This window comes from Erithacus rubecula (assembly GCF_903797595.1).
Source record: "Erithacus rubecula genome assembly, chromosome: 18".
Lineage (NCBI taxonomy): Eukaryota > Metazoa > Chordata > Aves > Passeriformes > Muscicapidae > Erithacus > Erithacus rubecula.
The window spans coordinates 9,766,933-9,788,479 of NC_136670.1; the positions used below are offsets into that span (position 1 = coordinate 9,766,933).

At 45.2% G+C, this 21,547-nt stretch overlaps 1 long non-coding RNA gene across 1 annotated transcript; it reads right to left on the bottom strand.

Annotated features, from left to right (window-relative positions):
• Positions 1 to 8,321: 8,321 nt before the first annotated feature.
• LOC306810033 lies at positions 8,322 to 20,753 on the bottom strand. Its single transcript, XR_013776371.1, has 3 exons — positions 20,084 to 20,753; positions 9,349 to 9,435; positions 8,322 to 9,267 (listed from the first exon to the last, which is right to left on the bottom strand). It is a non-coding gene; the product is annotated as an uncharacterized lncRNA (long non-coding RNA).
• Positions 20,754 to 21,547: the final 794 nt, after the last annotated feature.

A 21,547-nucleotide genomic window follows, 5' to 3' on the forward strand; every position in this document is an offset into this window, starting at 1 on the left:
TCTGACATCCAGCTGCCATGGCGAGCCCTGCATCCCCTCTCTGTGCACTGCAGGGACAGCAGCGTGGCACCTTTCCCACAGCTGCTGCCAGAGCCCAGGGACACACGAGGAACCAAGAGCTGGAGCAGAGGCTGAGCAGAAGCAGACCCAGCAGCTCATTAAAGATCATCTTGGGCTGTGGTGATGTGCTGTTCACATCACTGCCTCCTCCTCATCCTCTGTGGCTCCAAGATGGAGATGGAAGGTGCTGTCTTTTTGTGCCATCCTTGGAGCTGGAGGTGGATGGGGATCTTGTGGGTTTTGATCAAACTGGGAACTGTTGAATCGGCTTTTAATGTAAAATGAAGTGTAGGAGAGCCTGTGGTTTTTTACCACAGGTTGTGACCAGGAAAACCAGGAAACATTTGCTTTATGTACACAAACTGATATTGCTTTATTATATACAAATCATTTCCCACACAACAAAGCTGGGGTATTGTTGTGCTGTGCAGTTTCTGATGAATAAGGCCCTGCTTCAAACTGTTTTTATTCTAAATAAACAAGGTGGAAAGGACAACAGATGTGCAAAGGTGAAGCAGTATGTCAAAGGCATCTGAGCTGGGGAACCCACCACATTTCCTATTCCACAGTTCTGAGCTGAGGAATCATTGGCTCTGGCTGCAGGGGGATGCATCCTGCTCCTCAGCTCAGCTCAGCTCATTTCTCCATTTATATTTTGATCCATTCTTCATTCCATGAAGTTATCCTCAGAGGTGTAGAGTCATTTTTTGACTTAGTTTTTAGTGATTTTTTATTTGTTGTTGCTCAGCATCTTGAAGTAGGTTACCTTTTGGGTGAGTAAGATGTAAAGATAAGGAGCTTGTGCTGTGGATTTGCATGAGCTAATAGCAACTGTGATAAGGTAACCAAGGGGGAAGGTGTGGCAAGGCAGGACAGAGGTCACCTGGAAGAAGTCTGTCTTTTTCTAAAGTCTTTAAGAGATGCTGGGCAGGCACTGCATATCAGCCTTGCCATCTCTGCTGATTCACTTTTAAATAAAAAGGAGTCTGTCCCAGGGGCATCTTTGTTTAAACTCCAGTTTTTCAAGCCCTGGGGCTCAGCATGAGCCAATGCACACCTTGCTGTGTGAGTGCCAGAAGCTCCTCCAGAGCCTTTTCAGGCTCATGTCAAAGATCTGTTATCCCAAAGATCTCAGGTAGATGTTCTAAGGGATAGGAGAAGCTGGAATTTGTTTCCCAAAGCACAGAGGTTGTTTCTCAAAGCATGTCTGCCTCTGTCCATCCTTGGAGATGAAAATTATCAGGGCAGTGACAATAATGAACAATGACAAGGAGACTGGTAACTCTATTAGTAGTGTTATTGCTAACATTATCATTATTATACTATTGTTATTGTATATGTTACCTCCTTGGGTTTGGAGCACACTGATAATTTTAGTTTGCCTGAATCCTTTATTTCATGGGTCATGTTAACACTTGCAGATATGCCTGCACCAGTTTTCATTCAATATTTCGCACCAGGACGGATTTATGATGTGTTGAACTCCTGTCAGAAGCTTTGAGAGTGTCAGCAGCTCTGGGCTGCCATTTTTTATAAATCCCCATAAATCATTAAAACTCTGGGCTTAATGAATGCAAATTCAGTGCCACAAAAGGGAAGACACTGTCTGGAGGCACTCCTGGATCTGGAATTGCTCTGTCATGAGCAGATGTTGAAAGAGGTTTCTTCAAGTTCAGTCCTGTGAGCCACGTGGGTCCTGAGATGATTGTGACAATCTTTTGGCTAAACCTGTGCAGACATCAATTTTTTCAACATCCATCAAATCTTTTTTTCCAAGGCCTACAGAGCTGACAAGGCAAAAAGGGAGTTGTTTATTCATCATGTGAAGTCCAGGTCTGGGAGCATTTACATTTTTAATATAGTTAAGTGTACATGTATTTACAAGATTAGATTAACAGAGCAACAAACAATTTATTTGAAGCCATAATGTCTCATATGGATTTCTGGTGCCCAAATGATCATTTCCTAATACTGCTGTTATAAATACTTCCATGATTCACATCTCCTGTTGCAGAACAAGCAACGAATCTCCAGGAAGGAAGAACAGATCTGGATTTTTGTTTTCAAAAGCAACATTTTTTAGATTTTTATTAGAAGTCTAATTTGAGCCAGAAATTAGTTAACAGGAAACACATAATAAATAGAAAATAAAGATGGGATTTTTCAAGAGTGCTGGCTCTGGATTGCAGTGAGGAAAACACTTCTGAAAATCCACCCTGGGATTTTTACCAGACTTTGTGTTATCCTGTTGTGAGACTCTGTTGTTTTTGCAAACAGGACCAGCAGAATCTGTCCTGCTCAGTTCTGTGACTGCCTTAATTATTACAAGAGCAAAGGTTCCTGTAAATAAAAGGGTGATGTGGAAGGTTGAAAGTGGCTGCTGATTAAGCAAGAGCAACTGGTGGCAGAGGCATCAGAGAGAGAAAAGTGTAATTGTGTTTAAGGGAGAATTATATAGATCCATGGGTGACTTATGAGTGGCTGTTAAACCCCAGAATCCCTGTGCAGATCTCTAGTCCAGGGTATCCCTGAGGTCACTGGCCAGGGCAGTGAGTGTCCTGTTCTCCCCCTCTTTATAAAAAAAACAGCACTGCCCCACCAGGCCTGGGGGTTATTGGGAAACTGTACTAGGAAATTTGTTGCTCAGCATGTGCAAAGTATGATGTGTTAATTTTAAAAGAGATAAGGGGGAGCTGGAGATTCTCTTTGAAAGACTCATGAAGGGTCTGAGCTCTTCTTCCTCGGATCTTTCCCCCTAGGTAATGTGCAAACACCACAGCCTTCCTTCCCTAAGAGAAAAACAGAAGTGAATTCTGCAGCTGAGTTTTATTTGAAGGAAGTATGACATTAAAATTTCAAGAATGAGAGCAGAGTCCAAAGACACCACCATGTGAAAGGAAAACATGGTGAAGTGCAGCAGCTGTAGGTGTGTTCCTGCAGACCTGAGCAGTGTGTGGCACCTGGCAGCTCCACCAAGGACCTTTCAGCCACTGCAGTTAGAAGGGAAATTTTCACTGTGGTGATGATGAACACAATGCTTTTGTAACTGCTGCTTTTTGGCAGAAAGCAGCCCAGATTAGCAAAGCCACAGCACTGGTGTGTTCTGAGCACTGTTGCCATCAACTCCCTTGGCCCCTCTCAGGTCTAAGCCCTCTGTTCTGGGTAGGCTGTCAGCAGCTCTAGGGCTCCTTCCTCTGTCCCAGCTCCTCAGCTGCACATGGGAGTGCTACAGAAGTGCAAACAGAAATTAATAGTAACAATATTTACAATACAGATCACTGCATGCGTTGTGTTCAGATACAAAATTTAAATTCTTTGAGCATAACCAACCTGCCAAGTTCTTATTTAGGAGGGACTATAAATCATGGCCTGTCTCCTGAGATGAGGGCTGGGACAAGGCATATGCTGCACCTTACCTCCATGGGAGGCTGGACCCAAAGGTCCACTCCAGGGTGAGGATCACCCCCTGGTGGAAATCCCCCAGCTTGGGGAGGCAGTGAAGGCAGAGATGTGCCCCAGTCCTACTTTTCCTCTGCTCAGTTCACTGGAAGTAAAAAGCTATGAAGAATAAGCAGAGAAAAAACATGAAATGAGAGCAAACACTTTGTGGCATTGTGACAGCTCAGAATTCATCACATTCTTCTACCAAGCAGGAGTGCAAATGGGAGTGTGAGGAAAATCCCCTGCACTCTGCTCTGTGCATTTTGCCCACTCGCTGTGCTGTTGGCACCATGTCCAGTGGGAATATTTGTCCTCATTTAGCAGCAGGACCAACTCCAGCACAGCAAGGAGGAGCACCCTGAGCTCTCACAGGGCACCATGGGGGTGGCAGCACCTTGGAGAGGATCCTGGCAGTGCCTGCAGTGCGTGGGAAGTGTGGAGAGCATCAGCACAAGGGTTTGAGCTCTGCTTCCAGCTGATTTGCCACGGTCAACACAGTGTGTTTGGAGAGCAAGAGGAGATCTGCTCGTTAGAGCAACGCCCTTCCTCTCTAGGTGTGTTTCTGAAGTGTAATCACCATTAAACTGCCCATTTAATGCTGCTTCTCTCTTCCTAGGAAACTTGAGAAGGAGGTTATTTTCGGTCACCAACAGTTCTGCTTTTTATTTTAATAAAGCCTGATAAAAAACATTATCACTGAGGCATGGACTTATAATTTCTTTATTTCACACTCGTTTTTTAGGATCCTGTTGAACTAACTCAGTCTTCCAACTTTTTTTTTTTTTTTGTCATTGGCTTGAAATGCTGGCACAAGTATTGCTCCAGATCTCAGCAATTTTCTCAGCCCAATGCCCCCTGCAGATTTTGGTAAATGCTGCCATTGCAGTGCAATGAGGTACAGAGGGTTATTGACAGCAATATCATCTGCCCATGGGATCTGGGAGATGGTCAGGAGCAGCATGTGTTTGGGAAGAATATATTCCATCATGATCTGTAGCATGCTTAGCTGGCCGTATTGGAAAGATTTCCAGATAACTATTGATTTTCCAGCCCTGTAATTAGTTCAGAGATTATAAACATAGAAAATATCGCTCCAGAAATTGATTTCTTTAATTGTTCATAGCACCAGAATATGGTGTGACTGCACATCACATGCTTCCTTTGGAAGACTTTGAACTTTGGAAAAATATTATCCCTGTAAACGCGGAGAAGAAATCACGAGGCAAATTCTACACTATCTCATAGAAGGCTATGATCACTCTAGTTCTAGTCTGATTTTAAACTCCAAGTCTGGAATTTCTTTTTTTTTAATTTATTTTTTTCACCTCTAATTATCTACTGAAGGAAGATGTCTCTTTTTTTCCTCTGGAGGGAATTTTTTGGTCTTCCCCTGGGAGGTGAATGAGCTGGTCACTCCTTCATGGTGACTCAGTGGCCTCGTTGCACATCCAGGGTGGGGTGGCTGTTGCTGGAAAATAAGAGTGGATAGATCCAGTAAAAAACCCAGACTTTGTCTTCTAAAGAAGCTGTTCTTTCTGTGTATCAGGATAATGTCACATATTTCCTGTGGTGCCAAAGCCAGGAGACTCCAATGGAAGAAACAAGAGTACTGCAGTTGGGGAAGTTGCTAGAATTATTTCATCTCATTGCCCAATTCTGCCAGGCATTAAACAAATAAGATGAGTCACTTCTCTAAAGAACTTTCAAATTAAGAAGGTTGGGCAGAGGGTAAAATCCTCCAAAAAGATAATTTCCACTTTACAGGGATTACATCTTCTGATGTAGTCACACAGCCAGTTGGAAATTTTGTCTACTGTGAGGTTTCTTGCAAAATCTGTGAAATTTCAGGAAGCAAGATGTTCCTTTTTAAAGCCTCAAAGCTGACAATAATAAAAATAGTCCTACTGGACAATCTGATTGGGTTGAGAAACTGCTTCTGCAGCTATATAATTCCCAAATAAACCCAGTCTCAGCATAACCTTGGGAAGTCTCAGAAGCTGGGAAGTGCTGCAATTAAAGTAAATTTACTGAGGCATTAATGAAGCAGGGGCTGTCCCACAGCAGCTCCTGAGGTGAGTGGTGGCAGACCAAGGCATGAATTCTCTTCCTGCACATGCAATCATTGCAACAGCCCAGTTTTATTTTTTGCAGGAAAATGGTATCACTGGGAGGATCCTTACACAAGAATCCTGTAGTAGAAAGAAAATCCTGTAGAAGGAAAGGAGGAGAAAATGCTGCTTTATTTATATTTACCTGTTGGGTGTTGGACTAGATGATCTCCAAAGGTCACTTCCAGACCCAACCATTCTGTGATTCTGTGACTTTTTAATCTCTCCAAACAATTTTTGGGGTCACCTGGATTCCTGGGAAGGAGGATTTGGGGTATGGATGAGAGGAGTGAATTGTAAATGCTTCTCCTGTCTCCCTCAGCTCTAGGACAGGTGAATTGGAGGAAAAATATGAAGTGTTTCACACCACGGATATATTACGTAAGTAAATCCCAATTCCATGAGGGCAGAGTGGGATCCACGGGGTTCCTGGTATTTTTGGAAAGCACCAGGCAAGCCTTTAGTGCCCCTTAACCGTGCACTTTTAGGGTTAAGCAACAACTAGACATTTTGGGAGTTTCCCGATCCCTTCCTGGGGTGGGAGGGTTTGTGGGATGACCTTCGTGCATCTCTCAGTTCTCTTCTCCCCTCGGAATTCCTGCCGGGATAAGAAGGGGAGCAGCTGAGTTAGCCCAGTCTCACTCTCCCATCTAGTGGTAAAACGAGGAAAAGTGATCCAGGCAGAAATAAAAAGGAACTTACACTTTCTGGAGCCTTTGGAGGGGGTATCACTGTGGGCTCAGTTAAAGCCATGATGCACAGGGTTGGGAATGTCACCGGGCTGACCCATAGGGACACACAGCAAAGTGCAAAGGTGGCTCTGAGTCCTTCCCCAGGCCCAGTGGGGTTTGGGTTGCCCTACTCTGAGAAAGAGCCATGAAGAAAAGAGGTTTGTACACTGAGTGATACAGCCCAGGGAGAGCAAAAGTAAAAGCATGAACTTCTTGAGCAAAAGAACCTTCTAAACCACTCGTGGAGGTGGGAGGTGGAAAATTTTGCAGCCACGTCTTCCTACAAATATCCCCTTATCATTAAATAACCACATGTGAACCCCACAGCCGCCCCATTGCTTTCTCAGAAAGGCCTCTGTGGTTCCCCAAAAAGCAGGGTGGAGGCACAACCCACAAATGCTGATGCACAGGCGAGGCCAGGGACCCACAGGCATCCTCTCAGGAAATCTATTCTTGGAGGTGTGAGCTGGGGCTGCCCTGCTGAGCGTGGGCTGCAGAGCCTGAAACCTCTGCAGTGCAGCAGCCTCTCCTGGGAGGCGATTCAGGGAGGCTGAAACATGAAAGGTGGGTTACTCTGGGCTGTAAAGCTGGGTTTTATTCCAGCCAGACACACAGAGCTGGAGGGGAAGGGTTTCATGTCTCCCACAAAAATTTAAGAGGCACAAGGTGATTCAGGCAACCCACTCCACAGAGTTTTTTCATGAGGAGCTGGTGCACAACCAGCTCAGTAAGGGCCAACCCCATGGGGATGTTTTTCCCCAGGTTGGGGAGGTGCAGGGTTCAGCAGCCCTGGATTCAGGAGGCTGAGATTCCCACTCCAGTGTCCACAACTCGGTTCCAGAGACCTGAGACGCAGAATGGATGAACCCTTTCAGAAGATTTATGTTCTCCTGTCAGACAGGAGATTCGTGGTATTTCCTGGAAGGCTGGATGATGTTTCACTTTCAGCAAATAAGGTCAAAATCACAAAGGGAAAAAAAAAGTCATCTCTCATGGATCAGTTGTTTGCCAACCCCAGAGGTGCAAGAGTTTGTCTCACATCTCTGTTCATATAAAAACACTTTCCTGAAGCAATGCACTGCTAAACGTGGCTTTCCCGAGGGTGTCACCCACACAGTCTGCAGCACAAACAGCCTCTGCTTTGAAAAGATAACTCAGAGGAGTACGGGATTCACACCTACACTACAACATTACAAAAATGGAAAAATGAGGAAAAAGGTACTGGGCAGGGTTGGGAGGGCTGGGATCGGTCAGGTAGAAAGGAAATCAGCAGGAGTTCCTCAAGCAGCATCCCCGTGATGCCAGGGGGTGATGCAGGCTGGTCCAGCGGCAGAGGCACGGGTGATGGGGCCGGGGCAGCTCGAGGGGGCCGGGGCCGTGCTGGGCTGTGCTGATGGATGGGACTGGGCTGTGCTGATGGATGGGACTGGGCTGTGCTGGGTGCAGGGGCAGCAGGGTGGGCGCTGGCGGGGGATGCTGGCCCGGCTCAGGCAGCGCATCCCTGGGATCGCGGCGCGTCGGGAGAGGGCAGCCTTAACCACAGGCAGGTGAGGGCGGGAGGATCCGCACCCCCCCGGCCCAGCCCCGCCCGAGGAAAAGCTTAAAGGAAGCGTTTAACTGCCCAGTGTGGAAAAAGGATTGTTCATGTGAAACGTGAAGGCGCTGGTGCTGTTGGAGGTCAGGCACTGTCCTGGCTGCATTCTCGGGATGTCCCAGGATGTTATCCACCTGTCCGAGTTGGGGGAATGAAAGCACACCTGGAAAAAAGCTCACAGTGAATTGCTGCTCCAAAATCCCCTTTCCACCAGCCTGGTAGACATAAATAAGATTTCCCTTCTTCATTGCACACCCCCATCCATTTGTCTGCAACAGCACCACATGTGCCACAGCCTGGGGACCCACCTGGGACATCCTGGGCTTGCAGCTCCGGTGACTCACCCGAAAACCCTCCCTGAAAAGCGTGTTCCCTGCTACAGCACAAAGGAAAAAAGAAAACAAAAAGAGAAAAGTTAATGAAAAGACAAGCTGGAAACGTGGAAGCACAGTTAACGCTACTGCTGTGATGCTTCATTTGAGCTGCAAAGAGAAGATAAAGTTCTGCCTCCCACCAGAGATGTCACAGGGGAAAATGATTCCTTCCTCCTTTAAATGGCATCACATTGTTTCTTCTTTGCAGCTTGCTGCCAGCTTGGTGTCACAGCCTGTTTTTCTAGGACAATAATCTGGCTAACCGGCAGTAGTGGTGCACTCCATCCAATCTCCCCGCCACCCTCCCCAGACAAGATCACTACAGAAGATATTCAAAAATAGATTCACCTAGTAAAGAAGAATAAATAAGGGTTGCTCTTCGCATGTGAATAGCTAATGAAGACCCACTTAGCAGTCTCGGCAGACTCATCAGCCTCGGCGGCTGAGCCTTGATTGTGTGTCTGCAGCTCCGTTCCTCTTCTCTGCTCATTAGACCCGGGTCAAACAAAACACACACGAACCGTGGCAGAAATGCCAAGAACCAATGGACATAGTCATAGTGGTGACCCATTCCAGCTGGGAAATTGCAGGTTAGGAATTTTTATTGCCTGTTACATGGAGCTGTTTCATCCAGCAGCCAGGGGTAGGTCACTTCTAATCCCCAAGGGTGAGATCCAGCCCGTCACACTGTCCCACATCTCTCCTTTACCTGAACAGTCCTGCACGGGGAGCACTGGGGCACATTTTGGGGCTCTTCAGGATCCAGTGTGCTGGTGCTGCTCTGGGTGCAGAGGCAGCAGATGAGGGTTGAGGGATGACACATCTGCTTGGCCCATCTCCTGTGAGCAGCTCTGGAAGTGACTGCCACCCTCACCAAACACTGCACCATTCTCCTCTGCCCAGAAAGACTCTTCCCTCTTAGCATGAGATGTTTCAACCAGCTGTAGAGTCCTGTGAAACTACAGTGAATAACATACATAAACACATGAGGAGCTCTATAATTATGGGGAATTCTCTAACAGGATTTTCTACTTAAATACCTTAGGACACTGATTTCTCCTTTTATTGAAACCAAACCTGGCTGGCTCAGGCATTGCAAGGTGAAGTTAGTTTTAATATTATATTTGCTATTAACCTGGGAAAGAAGAAAGGGAAACAAAGTAAGAAAGAGCAAGGCAGCCTGCTCCTTCCTCACCCTGTCTTGATTGTCTGTCACTGAATTGTGGCAGTGCATAAAATGGGAGAGGAATGCAGAGGTGTGAAGCTCCATTGCCAGAGGATTCTGCTGCAGTCTGGATTATGTTGGTGTAAAATCTGCTCTGTTCTACTTGTTGGTGCTCTGAGACCTCCCTGACAGTGATTACTCACAGAACATTCCATCTTCACTCCTCTCCGTTCCTAACCTAACAAACCATCCTTTTCTCACCAGTTCTGGGTCAGAGGAAAATGTTGTTATTAGGTTACCTCTATTTTATGGTCTCTTAATTATTTCCACCTCTGTGATTACACTAATTAGCTAACTGGTTTCTAATGGCTGTACAGTAGCTTGCATTACACTTTCATTAATCACAGCCTTAGCCAGTCTAGTTAAGAGTCCCTGATTTTTTGCATTATGATTTGAAATTAAATGCAAAAGTAATCTGAAGGGGAGAAAGGAGTCAATAGGAATAGACACCACCTTCTCCAGCAGCTTGGCAAAGAGCCTCTTTGATATATTTAGAAATGTTATGATTCACAAGAACCCGCCAACCATTTACTTAGTGTCTATAAAAAATAAAGAAGAAAAAGGTAAGTCTGAAGTTTTCAATCACAACTGTTAAAGGCTCCTTCTCACTTTCTTTGATTTGAGGCAGTTGACTGACACATTCAAATGGGATCAAAAATAAAACAACTGACAACACATCTCCATCCTGATGGCTGTGACCGAGTACTTGCTGCAGCTACACCCAGGACAAAACAGAAATGAAAATCAAAGAGGAGGTTGAGTTTTCACTGCTGGAAAAACATTACTCTGACAGCTCTCAAGACCTTCCTATAAATCCTTGCCTAGGGAGATTATTTGATGTGCTAAAGGACTTTGTAAAATAATCAAAATTAAGAACAAAGCATCTCCCACTGGATAGCTTAAATACCTGCACAGGGGAATGTTCATCATTGGCTATGATGGAAAGTCAGAATAACAATAAAAAAAAAAACAAACAAAAAAACAAAAAAACCCCCAAAAAACAAATAGTGAGCACTAAGTAAAATGCCTTTAGGAGGTGGGATAAGGGTGATGATGCTCTCTCCTGCCAGGGTGTCTTTGACAAGGAGTGAGAGGCAGAGAACCTTCATTTCCTGGAAATAAGAGGCCGAAGAGGCCCCATGACAAACAAACCATTAAATAGGGAAAAAAGAAAGTAACAACAATGCGGAGTAAAATTTTGCTTCAGGGAAACATTTCTGCTTGGTTTTAGCACAGATGTTGATATTGCACACTCAGAAATGGCTGTGTGGAAACACATTATTAGATGGTGCACAAAAGCAGAGAGCTGGATTTGCAAGGGAGGAGCTAAAGCATTTAAAAATTAAATGATATTTTAAAAATGCCCCCTGAAAAGCATCTTCTCTCTGAAGGAGAAGTTATGAGTAGAGAGACTGAGCTTCCCCAAATCACAGAATCCTGAAGTCAGAGCCTGTCAAGCAGTTTTCCAACACTTTGCTTCAAGAAAAGGGAGCTCTGATGGGAATTGTGACTCTGCAGATCCCCTGAGGGCTCCTCTGTGTGTGGAAAGGCTGTGCCTGGCTCAACTCTCAAAGCCAGCCTGGCTGGGAACTCCTGCATCACCTCACCTGTAAATGTGTGTTCATGTGCTCACCCCACCTATAAAAGTGTGTTCATGTGCCCACCCCACCTGTAAATGTGTGTTCATGTGCACAACCTCACCTGTAAATGTGTGTTCATGTACATCACCCCACCTGTAAATGTGTGTTCATGTACATCACCCACCTGTAAATGTGTGTTCATGTACTCACCTCACCTGTAAATGTGTGTTCATGTGCTCACCTCACCTGTAAATGTGTGTTCGTGTGCTCACCTCACCTGTAAATGTGTGTTCATGTGCTCAGCACACCTGTAAATATGTGTTCGTGTGCTCACCTCACCTGTAAACGTGTGTTCATGTGCTCACCTCACCTGTAAATGTGTGTTCATGTGCTCAGCACACCTGTAAATGTGTGTTTATGTGCTCAGCACACCTGTAAATGTGTGTTTATGTGCTCACCCCACCTGTAAATGTGTGTTCATGTGCTCAGCACACCTGGAGCAGGATCTGCACCGTGCCAGATTCCCCAGAACCAAACACCCATCCTGCCCCATGCCTGCACATGAATTCTACACAGCTTATCCACACAGCACCCTCGGGAAGATCCCCCAGAGCACAAGGACATGTTTTTTCATAGTACTGATCAGCATTTCAGAGCCCCATCCCTGGGGAGGAGCGAATCCTGGGCCGAGCAAGGTGCAGGCCGAAGCACAGGGCACATTTTGGGCCTGGTGCAGGTGAAGGTGGCACAAAGCAAGGCCCAAACACAAAGGTGATCACTCTGCACTTTGCATATTCCCTCTGTGCACAGGGCTGGGATTTCTCATTTCATCCATAATTCATGTTTTGCTGCAGCGACTCCACAGAGGCCGCGCAGGACCTCGGCCCCCACAGCAAGGGAAAGGCAGAGCTGCTTTTGTTGCCAGACTGCAAACTGTGGAGCTTGTGTCCAACCAGCCCCTCTGCTTCATCCCAATTAACCTGAATAAACAGTGAAATAAGGGCTATTTGCCCCTATAGATAAGTGGCCACTGCCAGCCCCACAGGAGCCCACGCTGATCCCCCATTTGGGCTGTTTGTAGGCAGGAGAGGCTGTGCCCAGCACAGCACAGGGCTGGTGCTCCTTTTTTACATGCATCCATGTGATTGCCAGCCCAGCTCAGTGTATGATGCCCTGCACTGCTAGATTTTGTTGCCAGGCTGTTTTTCTTTCCCCCCTGGCCCCGGCAGTGCTGGAGGGTGACAGACCCTGCAGTCCCTGTGTCACCGTGCCACGCCAGCGGTGTCACACACTCAGAGCAGCCCAGGGCTGCACACCTGCCTCCTCCAGCCCCACTGCCTTTCCTCTCCATAACACACACGCCACGAAACCCGCCTTGTCAGGAATGAAAGCATTCAGGGAGATTAAAATGTAAATGTTGCACTTGGCTTTTCGAAGGGGTTTTGATATTTTACTTGTGACTCTGCGAGGAAATAGATTTTTGATAACTCTGCGGAACTGCTGCTGCCCAGCCACTGCTGCAAACAGCCAAGACCTTAATAAATAAATTCTCTGTCAGGCAGCTCTGAAAACCAACTTGCTGGTGGTTTGGAGAAATATTGGGAATTTCAAAGCAGTCTTGCACAAGGAGACCTGTAATTATGGCAGCCTCTCCTACACTGCCTGGACTTGGGAGGAGAGGGGGAATGTGCAGTGTCCTTCCTGACAGTGCTGGCAATAAACACTGTATATTATTTTTTACTGTGTTTATTAACTTGGAAATATGGGGAAAGGGCCATGTCATGCTTTGCACTTAGTATCAGTATGGATGGGACACTAAAACAGAATGTGAAAATAATTCAGAGAGAATTCCTGACTGGCTTAGCCCTTTCTTGCAGTCTCATCTCCTTGGAAAGTGTGCAAAAATCTGCCTGAACTCAAAACTAGGTCCCTCCTGAGGCAATTTTTTCCCCTTAACTTTATGTGATGGATCCAGGTCTCTTTTCTCTGACTCTCTGAGTCTGCTGAACCTTACACCGTCCTCAGCACCCAGCACCATGCACAGCTCTGGCTCAGTGCTGAGAGACACATGACACCATGGCCTGTGCATTATCCAGAAACCTTGTTGATCCAGACTGCTATAAACACTGGGGAAATTCGGGAAAAAAGAAATTAAAAGGAGTTTGCTGACTTTCTCCTGACCACCAAATCTCTTGTTCCCATATCAGTGTGGCCAGAGTGAGCTGCTGGGATTTTTGGGACACACTGAAATAGTTGAACCTCAGTGTAAGAAGTTCTCGGCACAAGGCTCTCAGTAGAAAAGGATGACCACATAAATATTCACAGCTTTATTACTAAAAGGCTTGATGAGTTTAAATTAACCTTTCTTCCATAATACATGTAATAACCTGAATATGACCACTGCACAAATAGACCAGCAGTGCTGGGAAATGGTCAGCAAGGCAAGAATCATTCACAGGATTAATCTGGAAAATAATTTCAAACAATTGAGATCTATATGAAAATGAACAGACCACACATTAATAGAGCCTGAGCCTGCTCTGTAAACTTAGCTACTCACTTTTTATCCCTTAAGTAAACTGGGAAGAGTAATGTATTTATAGCCTCTTGACGTAAGTAGCCTCAGTGAAATATTGTATGCAATAAATATTCTGCCATCCCCGAGAGCCTACAGGACAAAGCGGTACCAAGGTACTGCAAAGGCAAACTGTATGTGGCTAACGAGTCTTGGTGAGCTGCCAGCCAGCTGAAAACACTGAAATGAGAGAAAGCAATGAAAATATAGACTTTATTAATATAGGAGTGAGTTTTATTAACACAACCACAGTGCAAGGTCAGTGGGAAAGGATTTTTCCCTTTCAGCTCTGCAGGGCACCTTTAATCATTGTTTTCAACCATCACCTTGGAATTTGGTCAGGTTTATGCCAATGTTTTGTTGTTTGTCAATCCTTTTCCCCTCTTTCCTTGCTGATGCAAAGATCATAAGATCTTGGCCCTTTTTCCCTAGCCCATGCTGCCAGCATTGCTTTTTATCCAATTACAAATTACACAGTGCATCTGCATTAAACCAAAATGTGTTCATCACTAATTTTAAATAAGGATGTCATTTGTAAATGCTTTATTCATAATTAATGGAATTATTACTGGGTGCAGCCACATTCTTCATCCATGTACTGTAAGATATGTTGTAAAGTGCATTAGTAAAAAGCTTTATAGATGAGGATATGACAACCCGACTGTGAAGCACATTACGTGATGTACTGTGGCTATTGTTGTAACAATCTTTATGCAAGATTTTAAGCTATCAGTCAGCCAGGGGCTGATTGATAGTGTAAATGTTAATAATTAATAATAGGATAATGTTGATAGCTGTGATTCTATGATGAGTATGGATTTTTTTAGTTAGTATTATGCTAATATGCATTATTCACTGAATCATAAAATCACATTAGAGATGAGAAGGTCCCTCTGGCTTTCCCCATTCATATCACTGATGAGTCAATGCTGCTCCTTCCTAACATTTCCAAAGCAGTTTTTTTTCCTCTGCCTTTCTGCATGAAATCTCTAGGTTAAGAAGTGTGTTTTAAAACAAATTTAGAGCTCTGAATATGTGCTTACCAGAGTGATGTGTAAAGACATGGCCTTCAGGAGAGGAGTACAAGCTGCCTGCTGTAGGCACAGGAGACAGAGGACATGAGGGACCTTCCTATGTTTATAAGAAAATAGTTTAAAATGAAGGAATTGCCACTGCAAATTCCTTTCACTTTGGCACTTGAATCCTCCAGCAAGTTTAAACCATCAGGCACACGTACTTTGTGCAGTGGCTACAGGAAAGTTTTTGGGCTGGTGAGCAACAGGTAACACAGGTGGGATGTGAAGATGGAAACACAGGAGAGAAAGAAGCAGAGAGCTCTAAAGTGGCTCGATAGTGATGTCATTTTTTTTTTCAGCTGACATTATCTTTTTTAATATCCACCAGACAGGATGAAAACAGGCATTATGTCATGTGGGGGGAAGTGAATGTCGGTTTGCCGCCGGGCACAGACTCCTCAGAGGATGTGAAATGCCAATAGCAGCCTCCAAATCAGGATTTCAAAATGGATATGGTGTAATGGTCCTGGGGATGTGCTGGATTCCAAGGTTCCCAGCAGGGAAATCTCCCCTTCCCCACCCAGCAGGATTGTCTCCATCACCCGTCTCACAGCCGCCCTTGCAGGACCAGAGATATAATTTTGCCTTCTCCAGTTTCAAAGCCTGAGATGCAGGAGAATCTCTTCCTGGTACTCAGCTGGTTGTAGATAACCTAAGCCAAAGGCATCAGATACGCTGAGCTCACTGGCATTTTCCCGCTGGCATGGTGTCCCACAAGGAAGGGTGTGCTCCACGCACCCCCTTAATGACATTTTAATTCCTTAAATTGTGCTAACACCCACCCAGCTCTCTGGCAGTGCAGGAACACAGCTTATGGACTAGTGTGAGAGCCATGTTCAGGGAGAGAGGAAGTGCTAGTTAGTGCAGGAATTCTCTTTTTTAAGGAAATTATTAGTGGTAGCTTTTTCTTAGAGAGATGAGAGTGCTCAGAGCTGATCACTGATTACCTTTCCCACCCCTGCTCCCTCCCCACCTCCTGGACATTGTGTTTGGCTTTTCAACGTTTTTATTTCAGACAAACCCACAAGCACATTTCCAGGTGGATGTCACCAGGATCCACTTCCTGCCAGCCCACAGACAGTCTGTCTCTTATCTCACTTACATTAGTATCAATTATTTACAGCAGGAATGCTAAATCATGAAAACCAAGTTGCAGCAAAGCTCTGCCTTGGCTGAGTACCCCACACTGGTTGCAGCTTCCTGAGCCCCTGTGCTGCTGGTACTTGGCCTTGGAGAGCAACAGCCATGAATTTCTTCCCCTTTCAGGATTGCAGAAAAGAGCAGTGTCTGGGCACCCACAGCCTATGTTCCTCACAGAGATAAAAATCATGAGGGTGTGCATTGGTGTGCATGTCTGTAGGGAAAGCTGCTCCATGGTTTTGGAGCAGCACAGTGCTTGCCAGAAGGTTTCTTTTGCTTTTTCTTTTCTCTCCTTCCACAGAGGCTTTGTGACATTAGAAAATAACATTTGGGGAAGGACCATCTCTGGCCCATAGGTGATGGAGCTGACTCCCCAAAGCAGGGTGCAGCCAGCCTGCCTGCAGGCTCCCCACCCCTTTGTGGCACCTCACAAGTGTTATTGCAAATTCCTTATTTCTGCTTCTCCTTCTCCTGGGTATAATCTCCCTTCTGGGAGCCCATCATCTGGAGAGAAGCTCTTTCCCCATGAGGTTTGAATGAGGCTCTCACAGGAAATCACTGATGAGTTTCTTAAACGACTGAGTGCATAAAGGCTTTTCAAAATTTTTTGATGAATAGAATTTAAACATGACTAATTAAAATCTCCATTAAATGGGGGTGTTATATGCCTTAGGACAGTATAAATACAAGTGTCTGGGCTCTGTTCATGTCTTTACTCCTTGAAGTGTTTTTACATCTCTAAGTTCACCGTTAAGTGAGGTGATGCTTCCACCCTTGACCTTGGTTAGTGCCTACATTTAAATTTCCAGCAATTCTCAATATTTTTCAGTTATATCCAAGCTTGCTCCAAAGAAGCTGTATTTTCCTGGGTTTGGTTCCTTACCAAAGCTCACAGAAGTGAAAAGAAACCTCTGAGAAGAAAAAACAGACAAACAAACAAACTAACAAACAAACAGATAAACTCTTTGAAACTCTGATTGTTTCTAAAAATATTCAGAAAGTGAGGAGATCTCCTGAGGACAGATCAGAGCCAGCAGATGCTGGGCAAGCTGGTGTTGACCCAGTGTGGGATAGCAAGGTGACTGTCCCTCAAGGCCCAAGCTAGTCCTGAGGTTGCAGTCTGCAACACAGACCCTCAAAGGGATCCTCCACCCACCAGTGGCCACTGCAGCTCCTGAGGGATGATTTTTTGAGCCTCCCTGACTATGTGCAGTGGCTGTGGTCCATGATGGGGAGATGAAGGGCAGGGCTTTCCCTGGTTGGATTATTCCTTAGCTCAGCAGGTGCTGCTGGACATGGAACCTTAAGACAAAGCAAGTCCAGTGCCCAGCCCCAAATGACCCCTAGCTGGTGCTTTGCTGTCACCCAGGGGTGTGATTTTGGGGACACATGGATCATTCCTGGAGGGGAGGATGGACAAAAGGAAGGGTGTTTTAATTCCAGCCTGCTGTAAGTCACTTCATTAGCCCTGACCCTGTTTGACCCTTTTACTGTTATATCAGCCTAACTGTTTATTTTCCTCATAACACTAAAACCAAATCGATTACCTTTGTCTCAAAGCCCTTTATATGTCTTGGCGCCCAGGAACAGCCCTGCTTTTAGCAAGGGGCCTGGTGCAAATGAAATCTTTGGGAAATAGGGACAGTTTGGAGCAGACACCAAGTCGACTTCCTCATCTTCCTCCTTTTTTTCATGATTAAGTTTCATCTATTGCATTTAAAAGAGAAATTCTATTTATTTTTAAATTAGCTGTACAATGCTATCTCTATAAATGTGCATGGTGTGTCTTTGTTGTATACATCTGTGCAATCAATAACTGTGTCTTGCTGGGGATTTAAATATCAGTCTTCAAAATCCAGGTCTAGAGCACCAGATTTATTTGTAGGAAAACATACCCTTTCCTGCTTAAGGAAGGATATTAATTATAGATGCAAACCCATAAATCTTGTGGCTTTAGGTGAGATATTTGCTGGATTATAAATATGAATTGGAGATGAAGGTCCTGCTCTTCCTATTATTGCTATTATTATTATTACTTACTGGTTATTATTTTCTGTATGATCTGTATCTTCAGGTGGGTCAAACACCACTGGGGAATGGGGAGCTAAGCCTTCAAAGGGTGCACACACGTTGAATTCATTAAAAGGTTTTTCTCTCCCAGCCTTGCCCTGTGCTGCATTTTGCAGCTGGACCAGTCATTAAACACCCTGTTCAGGTGCCTTCCCCTCCTCTCCAGCCTGCTTCTTCTGCCTCATTTCGTTGTGCTGCTTTTGCCTGATCATATCAAGCCCCCTAATGTTTATTAATGTCACCCTGTGCATCCCATTGAAAATGTGCTATTGTTTCCCAGGTTCTGCCTCAGCACCAATCTCGGAAAGCAGCCAAACCAGGAGCCACTGGGGACCCCAATATCACCCACAGCTTTGTCCCAGGTGACAATTTTCTTCTGTGCCATTTGTTATGGGACATCTGGGGACATCAGTAATAAGCCACAAGGGCTGGATTGCCCAAGGAGCTGAGCACCCAGAATACCAAGTGGAGGATTGACTTCAGGCAGGGTGTGAGAGATTTGATGTGACAGCTGGACAGTCCTGAGGCTGCTCAGCACCTTCAGGGCAGGGCTGGAGGGGTCCCACCACAGAACTGGGTGTCTCTGGTCAATTCAGTATCAGCCAAGCCAGGGGTACATTGCAGTGCATCCCCCAGACTTTGCCAAGTGCTCTGAATGCCATTTAAAGAGAGTTAAACTGAAGACATCATTGCTGACCCCAGTGCTTGTTGATTTGCCTCTGTTTCCCTGCTGACATCTGCTGCTCACCCTGTGACACACCAAGGACCAAACCCAGCCAGGTGACACATGCAAAGGGCTGGATGCTCACCAGCATTGGAGTGGGACTGGAGTGACTGGAAGGAATTCCTCAAGAGCTCTGGCAGGTGCAGCCCCACAGCAGGCTGCTGACCAGAGGAGAACACGTACTGGGATCTCAAAATAAATTCATGTAATGCTGAACCCTGAAATTAATAGGTCCTTGTATGCCAGGGCTGTAAAGACAGGGCTCTGTATAAGGTCTGCCTTTTCTGAATTAGACTCCTGTGCTTAAATAAATTAAGCGAGTTGTCAGTATATTAAATGATTTAATGCCTTCTTCGGTTTTGCAGAGGAATCCTAATGAAAATACTCTTCAATATAAAATGCTGAATAAATTAAAGGGTGAAGTATTTAAATAAATGGTGTGTTGTTACTGTGAACCACATTAAATTAGTGTTTGCCTCTATGGTAATGATGCTGCCCTGGCTTTAAAAGAGTTTCTGCTGGTTCAGGCTTTTTTCTGACAAAATGTAAGTGTTGTGCTTAAGATGTTCAGTTCAAAAGGATCTGCACTGTTCTCAGGCCAAAACTGATATCAGTAAAAATTTTATTGGCTGGCTAACAAGGAACTGGATTAAATGGCATTAGGAGCAAAGGGCTCTGGCAGACTGAGTTGAAACTGCTGAAGAAGTTTCTGGGTGATGGCCTCTGCCCTGAGCAGGAGGCACAAAGGTGTGTGTGGGGAGGGGGGTTAGTGACTGTGGTAGGCAACATCCTGCAGTGCTGCCTCCTCCCCACTCCCTGATAATCTGGATTATCAGATGTGGTGACAGCGGCAGAGAGGTGGCAGGTGGTGGGAACAGCAGCAATGGCTTGGATCGCACCAGAGGTAAATCCAGGAGAACTCAGGACCCACAGACATGGTCCCAGATTCTCCTTGGTGTGGGCAGAAGGGAAGGGACAAGGTCCCAGCATCCCAATTTACACCTGGATTGATTCTGCAATTGAAGAACCACACTGATACCATGAATAAACTGTGGAGGGCCTTAAAAGTCTTTCTTTGCTGATCTCATTACAAGATAAGATAACAAATGACCTCTCTTTTCTATCCTTTCTATAAGGTACAGACCTGCTTTTAAAGGTAAAGACCTCACCAGAAGATAAAGTCCTGTATATAGAAATCAATTATGAAACAACTTTAGTTGTCCAGCTTTTGGATATCAGTTCTTATCTAATCACTTCTACCAATCACAATATTTCTTTAGAAGGGAAACTTTTTTTGTGACACTGTTTACTGAGCTTAAAACATAGAAATAATGACCTAGTACCCCAAGGAAAAAAACATTACATATGTATATATATATTTATACCTGTTTGGTCCCCAAGTACATCTGGATGCACAGTAAGACAGCAGCTGGGTCTTGCAGACCAGTCCCAAGAGAAGCCCATACATGGCTCCTGGAGTTTCCTGATTGAGGGCTCTGTAGCTGGGATTTCTGCTGAATAATTTCCATGGAAGGAGAAATTTCAGCAGATTCCAAACCAGAGAGCTGGTTTGTGATGGGGCTCCTGCAGAAAGTCCCCAAGATTGCAGCACTCTCTCATTCTGTGTTTTCCTGGCTGTAGACAAGTCTGTTATGAAACTACACCTTTTCCACTCACAATTTTAGCAGCCCTTGAGGAGCACAGATGTGTCATTTCCCTGAGAAGTCCATCAAGGCAGATGGGGATCAGCAGGATTTTACTGAACCACTGGAATGCACGTTCTTCATGTACTTTGAGCTTTGAGCTGCATTTTGGGGGTTTTTTTATAGCAGGGGGATGTAGGCTGAGCTCGTTTTAGAGGCTTTTTCCAGCTTCTCCATGGCAAAGATGAAGTACCAATAGCACTGAGGTGTCTGCATGAGTGCCCATCAAGGTCAGACCAATAACTTTGGGAAAAGAGTTCCATTAAGTGCTTGAGGATGATGGCTTAAACACGAATTATTAGGCAGATTAAAACACCCAAAAAGGCCCATCCCATTCATGCAGTGTGGGTGCCTTTGTGTTGATTCCCAGTGAACTTTGGTGGATCCAGGATATGGCTTTAAAAAAAAAAAAAAAAAAAGGAAAAAAAACCAGCATGATTTTGAAAGGGCCAGTGATGATGAAACCATCTGCTGGGAAGTTGTTCTGGTGTTACTCCTGCCAAACATAAAGCACACCCTTCCCAGATGGAATTTAACAGCGTCAGCTTCCAGTCACCAGCTCTTTTTATCACTCTGTCTGTGAGATTGAAGGGCTCTCCCTCTCTGCATCCCTGTACCCTGTCTGAATACATCTGGATTGTCATTAAGCCATCTCTTAACCTTCCCTTTGTTAAGCTAAGCACATTGGGGTCCTTGAGTCTGTCACTGTAAGGCATGTTTTGTGACGCTTCAGTCATTCCTGTGTGCCCTCTCCCGTTCATCACCATCCCTCTGGAGTCACAGGCACCAGAAATAGCAGCAGTGTCCCATTAGGTGTTACAGCAGAGAAATTTCATTCCACTCTTTTATCAGGTTTCCAGCGCTGTGTAAGAGGATCCCTCCTCCCTGTGGTGAAATCCTGATTCCTGGAAGTGCAACTGGATTTCACTTCCCTCTGCTTCAGGAGCAGTGCAGGTCTGAGGCAGACACCCAGCCACATTCCAACTCCAAATCTCATCAGCAAACTTTGACCATAATGAGCTTTGATTTTCTACCATTTGCTAAGAGTGCTGAACAGAAAGGCGGCCGCTGGGGATGCTGCTGGATATGTCTAAACCTATCACTGGGGTTCTCATCCATTTAGCACGGGCTGTGTTGATTTTACAT